The sequence below is a fragment of the Cupressus sempervirens genome, chromosome 9 (assembly GCF_028749045.1).
Source record: "Cupressus sempervirens isolate cs-2001-9-10 chromosome 9, ASM2874904v1, whole genome shotgun sequence".
NCBI lineage: Eukaryota > Viridiplantae > Streptophyta > Pinopsida > Cupressales > Cupressaceae > Cupressus > Cupressus sempervirens.
The window spans coordinates 8,508,782-8,522,290 of NC_143126.1; the positions used below are offsets into that span (position 1 = coordinate 8,508,782).

General features: G+C 34.8%; 1 pseudogene; it reads right to left on the minus strand.

Annotated features, from left to right (window-relative positions):
• Nucleotides 1-1,110: 1,110 nt before the first annotated feature.
• Nucleotides 1,111-1,177, minus strand: LOC149537360 (small nucleolar RNA SNORD36; annotated as a pseudogene).
• Nucleotides 1,178-13,509: the final 12,332 nt, after the last annotated feature.

The window sequence follows — 13,509 nt, forward strand, 5'->3', positions numbered from 1 at the left end:
ACACAATACATAGATACATCAAATGAATAGAAGTCATCAAGATAAGAGGAAGAATGATAATGGTACCACTGTATCAAAGAGCATCCAACATATGTCAATCTGAGGGGGAACCAAATGGTAAGAATACACTACCTCTTGACTGTGTAGTCACCTAATCAAGGTATCACTTCTACCATGTAGGAGAGATAATGTATGATCCATACACAGATAATGAAATCATAAAACAATCCTAGGCAAGAAATCTTGATAGCGAAAACTACCTCAAGAGTAACACAAACTACTCCAGAAGAAGAGATAATCAAAATCAAAAGGACACTCATCCAATACCAACACCACATACCAAGTCAATATACAAATACCAAGACCAAAAATATACAACCACCTCAAAATAAATGTCAAGTGTAACAAACACAATGACCAACAAATAACAACTATCATCAATAAAAGTAAACTACCAATCACTAACTCCAACAATAAAAACACCACCAATGAATAACTAATCATTCATTAATAAAAATCAACTATCAATAATAAATGACATCCAATCAATAAGTAACAACTCACAATAAATACACCATCAAAAGTAATATCCAAAAAGTACACTACTAGAGGAAAATATTAAAAAATCATAAAGGAGACTCATGCTACATACTATGGAGTGTTATCGCATGAGCCAACTCTAGAGTTACCCTGGTAGTCTCTTAGGACCCTGCCCCCCTAGTGACTATATGTGGAACCAAAATACCCTCTTATGATGACAATAAAACTAATCATACCTCTCAAGGTGTCATCTCCATATCATCCTTAGTCTATACAACTAATCAAGGCATGGACAAGGAAAAATCTCTAACTTATCTTTTTAATGTATCTCAAGGAAAAGGGCTAGGCAAGATATTTTAACTACTATGTTATCACTTGTTACACAACTTACAATGAGTTACCCTAGTAGCCACTTTGGGCCCTGGCCCCCATTGCAAGCCACTTTCATAGACATGGACCTAGACTACCTTCCCAAAAAATCAAAAACCACAAGAGTAGTATTGATCGAATTTGGTTCCTTACCAGGCAACCCAAAAAATAATATTGATTCTCAAAACCAAAGTTCTCATAAATGCTCAATAGCATAAAGCTCATAAAACATAAATCTCAATTCAAATAATAAATATCATCATGGCATCTAGTCAAATAATCATAAAAGAAATCTCAAAAACACCTCTAGTGCACATCCTACCTAGGCCAACAAAACAACCCACAAAGAAAAACTATCAAGAAAATAAACATCACAAGACTATAAATATAACATTAGAAAACACATAGTTTTCAGCTATATGATTTAATTCCACCAATTTCTCTTATTTAGTTTGGGTCATAAGGATGTGTTTAGAAATAAAGTAAGAATATTCATGTTCATATAAGTTGTTATGCTAATATACTTATTAAAAACAATAAGTAATTAAATATTCAATATCTTTGTGCATACAAAGTATCATGCAATATTATAATGTTATTAATTTTAATAATCTTAAATCATAAATGATTTAATTAATAGCATAAATTTATAATTATTGTATTACATACTAATATTAATTTCATTTCTAAAATATTAATTTGATTTCTATTTAAGTCCAATATTAATATTTAATTTTTCTTTAATTCATAATGGGGTAAAAGCACAAACCTGTGTCACCCTTTCACGAAAGAAAATGCTAACAAAATTATAACTGTTCACCTTCAATGACATAAAACTGGTATTATTATTTGAATTTAAAAATGAAGTAAACTAATAAAATGTGTAGAAATAGATGAAGTTTAGGATTATAATTAATAATTATTTGGAATAATAAATGATATATTTTCCTATTTTTAAATATAACTTTTTAGTTACTAAAAAATGCTAGAAACTAGGGGTCTAGTTCCCACAATCAAATGATGTGGAACTAAACTTATTTTCCTTTGATCTCATACTATCTTATAGATAAAATATGCAGCTAGGACAATCAAAAATAAAAATTGGCTTTAGAGCTATATTTTTCCTTTTATAATGATTCAAATTTCAACTTATTGAAATCGATAGTTTTCATCTCCCACCACCATTTTCAAAATAAATATATTCCAACCCAAAGAAAAATTATAGATTCTAGAATAGGACTCTCTCCTCTAGAACATCATGTAATCTTTAATTTTTTTTATATGATTTAATATTTGGGTATGTGTAAGATCATGGTCAACCAAACTATGGCCTTAAGTGGTAGTGAAAAACTAGCAAATTAGGGTTATGTCAACTCGACACATAATTTTAAAGTGGTTTTGGACTTTATATCAAAAAATTGTAAGAAAATAATCTATAGGAAATTGAATTTAGTTTCTCAACTACTAGGCCTTATTTGGAGAGAAAAATATTTGATTGGTCAAAAGTTTGGATTTTAATGTAGTATTACGAAAATTTCAGGGCAAAAATAAAAAGTAGGTGTATGTCTAACCACCTGAATTAAAATCAAATGATAATATTTTTAAATATAATTATAGATATAAAAATTATACTCATGCCCAGATATGATGCATATTTTTGGGTATTTTTATTCTAAATTAATAATTAAATATGAATTTTCTACTAAAACTTTTTTAGAAAAAGAAACTCCCATGTCTGACCACCTTAACTAATAGAAAAATTTACCAAATTAATTTTTTTCCCCTTATACTAGGTGAAGCATAGAATGTGATCCAACTTCTAGATTTAAAAAATGTTATACCGTTTGAAAGTTATAGCTATTCTTCAATCAATATCCATGAATTAGCACTTTACAATCATCTTCATTGAAAATTAACTAATAAATACTTACTAATCTCAAAATTTGATACCAATTATATCCATGGAATCTTGAGAGTGTTATAAAAAAACACTTTTTGTTTCATTCAATTTTGATGAAAATAACATTGTCAGATGGCTACAAGAAGTCTAAGTTTTAGTAAAACCCTTCTCAAACATTTTTTTTGGGTTGGCCAAATAGGCTTTGTAAATATTGAACCTAATCAGATACCTGAAATAAAATTGGGTATCTAATCTGAAATAGGATATATGATATGAAATTGGGTATCTAATCACTACGTGATTTTTCAATAATTTTGGAGAAAATTTTGAGAGAAAATATTTTCCAATTGCAATTGTGGAGGGAGAGAAATTTATTTGGGGAAGTGTGGACATTGATATTATTATTACATATGATTATGATTATGATTATTAATTATTATTATTAATTATGACTATAATTATTATTACATATAGTAATATGTATGATTATTATTATGGGTATGTGCAGGATCATGGTGTACCAAACTATGCCCTTAAGTGGCAGTGAAAAACCAACAAATCAGGGTAATGTCAACTTGACACATAATTTTAAAGTGGTTTTGGACTTTATATCAAAAATTTGTAAGAAAATAATCTATAGGAAATTGAGTCTAGTTTCTAAACTACAAGGCCTTATTTGGAGAAAAAATTATTTGATTGGTCAAAAGTTTGGATTTTAATGCAGTACTACAAAAATTTCAGGGCGAAAATAAAAAGTTGGTGTATGTCTGACCACCTTAATCATAATCAACTGATAATATTTTTAAATATAAATTTAGATATAAAAAGTAGACTCATGGCTGGATGTGACACATATTTTTGGGAATTTTTATTCTAAATAATTAATTAATTATGAATTTTCTACTATACTATTTTTAGAATTAAAAAACTCCCGTGTCTAACCACCTTAACTAGTTCAAAAAAAATCAAAATTAAGTTTTTTTTTTTTTTTTTTTTTTCTTGTACTAGTCGAAGCATAGAATGTGACACATCTTTTGGATTTCACAAATCTTATATGGTTTGAAAGTTATAGCTATTTTTCAACTAGTATGTCAATCAGCACTTTTTAGCTAACTCCATTAGAAAATAAGTAATAATTACTTACTAAACTTGTAATTTGACAAAACTTACATTTATGAAAAGCTAAGAACATTCTTAAGAAACCATTTTCATTACATCAAATTTTGGTTAAAAAAAAGTCATCAGCTACATGCTTGAAGTAAAAAACACATAAGAACATGCTAAAAACACATTTTCAGGATGTTTTAAAGATGACCATATAAGGTTGGTATCAAAAGATATAGTAGGAATTATAAAGGTATTAATTATTTTCATTTAGTATCAGGATGGGTGGGAAAAAAGTTGGAATAGATTTTGAAATTCTTTGAGGCATTTCAGAACTACATATTTTTCAGATCGCCACTTTTTGGCATACCATGATCCTGCACATACCCTTATTAAATATAATATAGTTATAAATATAATAATAATTATTATAATTAAATATAATAGAGTAATATATATGATAAATATTGTTATTAAATATATATAGTAATATTATATGACTATTAATATATATAATAATATATATGGTTAGTATTATTACTAAATCTATAATCTAGTAACATATATGTTTATTATTGTTATATAATCTAATAATATATTATTATTATATTAAAATATATAGTATTATATTATTATTAAATATAATATTGTCATAAAATGCATCGAAAGGGGTCATAGATAAACCTATGACCCCTTTTGACACATTTCATGACAACATATGTCCCTAGGGCCCCTAGTGACCCCTTACGATGCATTCCAAATGGCTCCCTAGTGGTCATAGGGCCCCTAGGGACATATGTTGTAATGAAATGCATCGAGAGGGGTCATAGATTAACCTATGACTCCTCTCAATGCATTATAACCAACTAAATTCGTCCTTTGGGATCCTAGGGCACCTAGGAACATACATTGTCAAAAAATGCATTAATAGGGCTCATAGCTTAACCTATGACCCCTCTAGACACATTAAAACAAACTAAATGTGTCTCTAGGGGACCTAGGACCCCTAGGGACATAGGCTGTCATGAAATGTGTTGAAAGGGGTCATAGTTTAACCTATGACCCCTCTCGATGGATTGGAACTAACCACATGCATCCCTAGTGGTCCTATAGCCCCTAGGGACATATGTTGTTATGAAATACATCGAGAGGGGTCATCGGTTAACCTATGATCCCTCTCTAAACATTGAAAATAACCACATGTGTCCTTAGGGGTCCTAGGGCCCCTAGGAACATACATTGTCATGAAATGCCTTGAGATGGGTCATAGGTTAAACTATGACCCCTCTCAAAACATTGGAACCAACCACATACATCACTAGGAGTCCTAAGACCCCTAGGAACATAGGTTGTCATGAATATTATTGAGAGGGGTCATAGGTTAACATATGACACCTCTCGATGCATTAGAACCAAGGACATACATCCCTAAGGGTCTTAGGGCCCCCTAGGGACATATGTTGTCATGAAATGCATTAAGAGGGGTCACAGGTTAACCTATGACCCCTCTCAATCCATTATAACTAACCAAATGTTTCCCCAGGAGTCTTAGGCCCCAAGGGAAATACATTGTCAAGAAATGGGTTGATAGGGGTGATAGGTTAGCCTATGACCCATCTTGACACATTGGAACCAACCAAATGCATCCCTAGGGGTCCTAGGGCCCTTGGGGACATAGGTTGTCATGAAATGCATTGATAGTGGTCTTCAGTTAACCAATGACCCCTCTCGATGCATTAGAACCAACCACATGCATCAGTAGGGGTCATAGGACCCCTAGGAACATACATTTTCATGAATTGCATCAAGAGGGATGATAGGTTAACCTATGATGCCTCTTGATACATTAGAACCAACCACTTGCATATCTAGGGGTCCTAGGGCCTCTAAGAACGTACGTTGTCATGAAATGTGTCAATAGGTGTCATAGGTTAACCTATGACCCCTCTTGATGTATTATAACAAACCAAATGCATCCTTAGGGGTCTTAGGGCTCCTATGGACATAGGTTGTCTTGAAATGCATCGATAGGGTTCATAGGTTAACTTATGACCCCTCTTGACACATTGGCACCAACCACATGCATCACTAGGGGTCATAGGGCCCCTAGGGACATAGGTTTTCATGAATTGCATCGATAGAGGTCATATGTAACCCTATGATTCGTCTTGATGCATTGAAACCAACCACATGTGTCCCTAAGAGTCATAGGACCCCTAGGGACATACATTGTTATGAAATGTTTTGAGAGGGGTCAATGGTTAACCTATGACCCCTCTCAATGCATTATAACCAATCAAATGCATCCGTAGGGGTCCTAAGGCTTATAGGGACATAGGTTTTCATGAAATGCATTGATCCTATGAACCCTCTCAATGCATTGGAACCAACCACATGCATCCCTAGGGGTCCTAGGACCCCTAGGGATATAGGTTGTCATATTGCATTGAGAGGGGTCATAGGTTAACCTATGATACCTCTCGACACATTAGAACCAACCACATGCATCCCTATTGCTCTTAGGGCCCCTAGGGACATATGTTGTCATGAAATACATTAAGGGGGGTCATAGGTTAACCTATGACACCTCTCCACATATTAGAACCAACCACATGCATTACTAGGGGTCCTAGGGCCCCTAGGGACATAGGTTGTCATAAAATGTATTGATAGTGGTCATAGGTTAATTTATGACACGTCTCAATGCATTGGAACCAACCACATATGTCACTAGGGGTCCTAGGGCCCCTAGGGACATAGGTTATGATGAATTACATCAAGAGGGGTCATAGGTTAACCTCTGATGGCTCTTGACACATTGAAACCAACCACATGCATCCCTAGGGTTCCTAGAGCCCCTAGGGATATACTGTGTCATAAAATATGTTGAGAGGGGTCATAGGTTAACTTATGACCCCTTTCGATGCATTATAAAAAACCAATTCTATCCCTAGGGGTCCTAGTGTCCCTAGCGACATGTGTTGTCATGAAGTGTGATGATAGCCTGTGACCCCTCTTGACACATTGGAACCAACCAAATGCATCTAGGCCCAGGGACATAGTTTGTCATTAAATGTTTCGATAGGGGTCATAGGTTAACCTATGGCCCCTTTCGACACATTGGAACCATCCACATGCATCCCTAGGGGTGCTAAGGCCCCTAGGGACATAACTTGTCATGAATTACATTGAGAGGGGTCATAGGTTAACCTATGACACCTCTCGACACATTAGAACAAACAACATGCATCCCTAGGGGTGCTAAGGTACCTCGGGACATATGTTGTCATGAAATGCATTGAGAGGGGTAACAAGTTAACCTATGACCCCTTTTATGCATTATAGCCAACCAAATGTGTCCTTAGAGGTCTTGGGGCCCCTTGGGACATACATTGTCATCAATGCATTGATAGTGATCATAGGTTAACTGATGACCCCTCTAGACGCATTATAACCAACCAAATGCAAACATAGTGGTACTAGAGCCCCAAGGGACATACATTGTCATGAAATGCATCAATAGGGGTCATTGGTTAATCTATGATGCCTCTTGATGTATTATAACCAACCACATGCGTCTCTAGGGGTCCTAGGGTCCCTAGGGACATAGGTTGTCATGAAATGCGTTGAGAGGGGTCATAGGTTTTGGACACATTAGAACCAACCACATGCATTTCTAGGGGTCCTAGGGCCCCTAGGGACATAGGTTGTCATGAAATGCGTTTAGAGGGGTCATAGGTTTTGGACACATTAGAACCAACCAAATGCATCCTTAGGGGTCCTAGGGCCCCTAGGGACATACATTTTCATGAAATACATTGACTCCTCTTGATGCATTGGAACCAATCACATGAATCCCTAGGGGTCCTAAGGCCCCGAGGGACATACGTTTTCATGAAATGCATCGATTCTCAATGAATTGGAACCAACCACATGTGTCCCTAGGGGCCCTAGGACCCTTAGTGACATAGGTTGTAGTGTAATGCATTAAGAGCGGTCATAGGTTAACCTATGACCCCTCTTGACACATTAGAACCAATCAAATGCATCCCTAGGGGTCCTAGGGCCCCGAGGGACATACATTGTCATGAAATGTATTAATAACCTATGACCACTCTTGATGCATTAAAACCAACCAAATTCATCCCTAGGGCTCCTAGGGCTCCAAGGGACATAGGTTGTCATGAAATGCATCAATAGGGGTCATCGGTTAACCTATGACCCCTATCAATGCATTGGAACCAACCACATGCGTCCCTAGGGGTCCTAGGGCCCCTAGGGTTAGAGGTTGTCATGAAATGTGTCAATAGAGGTCATAGGTTAACCTATGACCCCTCTTGATGCATTAGAACCAACCAAATGCATCCCTAGGGGTCCTAGAGCACCTAGCAACAAAGGTTTTCATGAAATGTGTCGATAGGGGTCATAGGTTAACCTATGGTCCCTCTTAATGCATTGGAACCAACCACATGCCCCTAGGGACATATGTTGTCATGAATTGCATCAAGAGGGGTCATAGGTTCGACACATTTTAGAACCAACCAAATGTATCATAGGTCATAATAATAATAATAATAATATTTATTAATAACATATATAAATATTATGTTATTATATTTAATAATAATATAGTAATAATAATAATAATATAATATAATAATCACATATATTAATAATAATAGGTGATAATAATATATATTACATAACTCATTATACATTACACATTATAACTCATAACTAATTATACGTAACTCATTATACATTATAATCTTAATCTTAATCCTTTTTTCCCTCCAAAATTTTGCCATGAATATCGAATATCCTATTTGAAATTAGATATCCGATTTATTATCGAGTATCTGATCCCAATTATACTAGCATGATTTTCTCAAAATATTCCCTGTGACTACAGACTCGACAACATCACTTTTTGTGGGCCATTCTCACGAGTTTTGGGAAAAGTCACATTTTGGGGCCAAATTGATTGGAAAAAGCTTGATAATATATCATTAGGTGTTTGATATTGTCATCTAGATGGGAAGTAGTAGTCATTGAAAGGCTAAATGCAAAAGGAAGGTATCCAATGAAGACATTTCATCATATAGGGAAAGGGACAAAGTAAATCACCGAAGGAAAAGATTAGGTATGTTAAATGTGAGTCAAGTTGATGATAAATTAGTTGAAGGTGAAATCATAGAGTTAGATAATGAATATGTGTAGTTGGGGAATGAAAATATACCAAACTAAAATGATAATGTCAATATTGAAAATTTAGAGAATGAAAATTTGGATGATGAAATGCTACTAGGTCATAATGTAAATTGCATGATTGACCATGCCGAACATGAAAATGCATAGGAACCTCACATATCTCCTAATTATAATCAACATGAAGGTTCTAGAACACCAAAAATAGATAATTGAAATTGATGAAATGATTATTACAATTTTGGAAGGGAAAAAATTAGAAAGAACCATTCAGTTATGGGCTTGAAGACTTTATAAGATTTTTTTTGGCATAAGATAGTGGTGGAGCAATGTCAACATTTTATGCACTTGTTAAAGATGAAAAAGATGAGACCTACATTTTCCAAATTGAAGATTTGTGTCAGTAAAAAAATAGAAAGAAATGCCATTATTCTGAAGAATCTTTTTAGTGTTTTCAATAGCATTGGAAAAAATAACAAGGAGAAGGATAAGAGAGCTGCTTGAAGGGTTATTACAACCTCTTTGGTAAGTCGTCATTTGAGAAAGGGTAGATATATGAGACAAACTTGTATTGACTTGAACCTAAAACATACTTCTTTGAGAAGAGTACTTAGTAGACAAGAGAGAATTGATGATTCTCTTCAAAATGAAACATGGCCTTTTGGTGGGAGACTTCCATATTTTGATAAGAAGCTATCCGATGGTGTGAAGGAAGAAATTACACAATTTTGGCACTCTAGCTCAAGAGTATCATCCAATGGTAAAGATGTGTTAAAGTTGAGAATTGACATTAGAGACCACATGCCACATCATAAACATCATTTAGTGGTAAGTAAAACTATGTTGTTCAAACAATTTAGAGAGAGTTATCGAAGTCTTCATATATCACAAAGGGCTTTTGAATCTTTGAAGCCATTTTATGGTGTGCCACTTAAAATTTGAAATACATGTTGTTGCAAATATCATGTTGAGTTTTCTATGCACCATGAACTATTATGCTCCATCTGTTCTACTTTGCATAGTAAAGAAATGTTGGAGAATTGTGGTGCTAGTGGGCTTAAAAAATCATCAAGAGACTTGCTAGATCAATTTTTATGTTGTAGAGTTGATGGTTGTTTCTTTTGTAGAAATCCTTGCTTAAATGAGAAGTGTTCAGAATGTGGTGGTTTATCCAAGTTTGACACATGTTTCCATGAAGGGTCTGAACAAGATCTTGGAAAGACAATAGTAAAAAAAAGGTATATGAAACGGTGAAATACACATTGAAGAGTGGGGTTGAGGGCTCTAGATATGAATTGGTTGCAAAAAAAATTGGTGTGGCTAGTTTTATTTCAGATGTCAAGACAAATCTTTTCTATAGGTATGCAAGACATAGTCATAGGTCTCAGTGGTTGGATCAACAATTCAGAATATGTTAGGAGACTTTTCCCATTGGCACTATTATATCAGTTGTTGACTTTGCTGAGAACTACACATTTCAACCTCAAAATGAGACACAATCTCAGTATTACAACTCCATTTAGATTGTTATTTTCATTCATATAACTTATAGACCTGCCCCTGATAGTGTGGAAGATAATCAAAAGAAATTAGAGAGTACCATTTTTATATGAGTGATGATAGATCTCACTCTCACATGTTTGTTTAACATTGTTTCAAGAATTAATTTGATTTCTTATAGGAGCATGCAATTGCTATGGATAGACATATCATTTGGTTAGATAACTATACAAGTTAATTCAAGAATGCTCACATGTTTTATTGGTTGTGTAGGATGGACGTAGAGAGGGGGGTGCCTCATATTTGGAGTATTTTTGAGTCTAGTCATGGGAAAGGGGAATATGATGGGGCAAGGACATGTGTAAAGAGAGCTCTAGTTAAGGAGCAATCGAAGATTTTAAGAGCAGAGCTTCTTGATGCTCATAGCATTATTAATTGGTGTAGTTTAGCATTATCATGGGGGGGACTCTTGATTCAGTGGTAAATAGGTTCTTTTGGTTTGTTGAAGAAGGGCCCATAGGTGATAGATCAGATTGTGCTATAGTGAGAGACTCATCAAAAATGCATTCATTCCAAAGCTTTGATTCTAGTACATGGACCATTTGGACATGACAACTAGCTTGCTTTTGTCCTAGTTGTTTTTAGTGTGATTGGGATCACTGTGAGTTGAGTGAGTGGGTGGACACATGAGCTCCACATTATCTTACTCCATTGTCTATCATACCCTCTATTATATATGATGACATGGAAAGTTTACTTGAGCATAATCATCTATCACATCTTCTTTAGCTAGGACATGTCTTTGCATTGGTTGCACCACAGGGGAATGATGAAAAATTTAATTATTGGTTAGCACATTGTGTCAGAGGTAAAAAAAATCTTGCATAACCGATCACAGATGATGATGGATTAACATATCCTACTAATTTAGTGGTTCTTGCTAGAACATGGCTATGGGCATACATGTTTAGAAGGAATGGAATTCCTACATTCAAAGACTATTAGAAGCACAAAATAATTCTCATATATTTGTATCTTATTATAGAAATGAATATAAAGTTGTTGAACCATCAAGGAAAACCAAAAGTAAAAGAACTTTTTAGTGTTACTAATGCTGATCATGAAGCCCTATTGGAGACCCTAAAATAGAGAGAGGACCCTACCGGAACACTCAACTAGTTATCTTTACTTCTTACGTTATTTTCTTCATAATGATTCAATGAACTGATGATTATCTTATTTAATAAAATAAGTTACTAATACTTTTTATGATATTAGAATGTAGGTTCATCATGAAGAGTAGCCATGCATGAAGATAAAAAGCTAAATAAGGAGCAAAATAAAGAAAAATCTATTCTATTTTTAACAGTATGATTTTTTATAATACTTTTATTGATACTACGATTTTTGACGCTACTATTTTTTACATAACAATTTTTTGTAGTTGTGTATTGATGTAATAATGATGAAACATGTAATATATTGTAACTGTGAACTTGTTGATTTAATGTAAGAAACAAAGATGATTTTACTTAATGCAATTTATGTGGTGGAACCTAAAAAATGATGATTTTAATACATATTAACACCAAACTTGCATTGTGCCAAGTGCTACAAACTTGAGAGAGGTAAAAAATAATGGTTTTACTTTTAATATTAACCCTAGTGATACCCTTGTTCCAGCCTTCGAGACTATCCATCATCCATGGCGACCATGTATTGAGGAGTCTCTAAGGTGCCCTAAGTGTGTTTCAAGGTTGATCTTCTTAGGGTCATAACTCGAAGCTCATGAGGAATATTGATGAAACATTGAATTCTATAGGATGATGATGCTGGGACATAAAATTACCTATCTCATTTTTGAGAGATCAAATTCTATTTGGATTCGACACAACGATCTCTCTTAATGCCAAAACTCACAGTTTGCCTTAGCTCATAGGTGCACCATAGCATAACTTTGAAACCATTGATCTTGGCATCGAATCATTAGTGCCACTAGCTTTGGATGGGTGGGTGAACCCTAGTGACACCCTTTTTCTATTCGTAGAGACCATCCATCATTTGCAGCCACCTTGTACCGAGGAGTCTCCATGGTGCTCTATGTGCATTTTGAGGTTGATCTTCCAAGAGTCATAACTTAGAGCTCAAAGAGAGCTATCAATGAAATTTTGAATGATACATGATGGTGATACCAAGGCCTAAAATAACCTATCTCATTTTTGAGAGATCACGTTCTATTTGGATTCGACACAACGATCTTGCTTGATGCCAAAACTCGCAGTGTACCCTAGTTCATAGGTGCACCACAACATAACTTTAAAACTGCTGATCTTGGCATCAAATCATCGGTGGCATTAGCTCTGGATGGGTGGGTGAACTTTAGTGACACCCTTGTTCTAGCCGTGAATACCATCTATCATCTGCGACCACTCTGTACTAAGGAGTCTCTAAGATGCTCTAAGTGCATTTCAAAGTTGATATTCTGAGGGTCATAACTTGGAGCTCATGAGGGCTATCGATGAAACATTGAATTCTATAGAATAGTGATGCTAAGGCCTAAAATAAATTATCTCATTTTGGAGAGATCATGTTCCATTTGGATTCGGTACAGTGATCTCACTCGATGTCAAAACTCGCAATGTGCCTCAGTTCCTAGGTGCACCATAGCATAAATTTGAAAGCACTAATCTTGGCATTGAATCATCAATTCCATTAGCTTTAGATGGGTGGGTGAACCCTAGTGATACCCTTTTTCTTATTGCAGAGACCATCCATCATCCGTGGCCATCCCATACTGAAGAGTCTCCAAGGTGCTCTAAGTGCATTTCGAGGTTGATCTTCCGAGGGCCTTAACTCAGAGCTCATGAGGGCTATCAATAAAATATTGA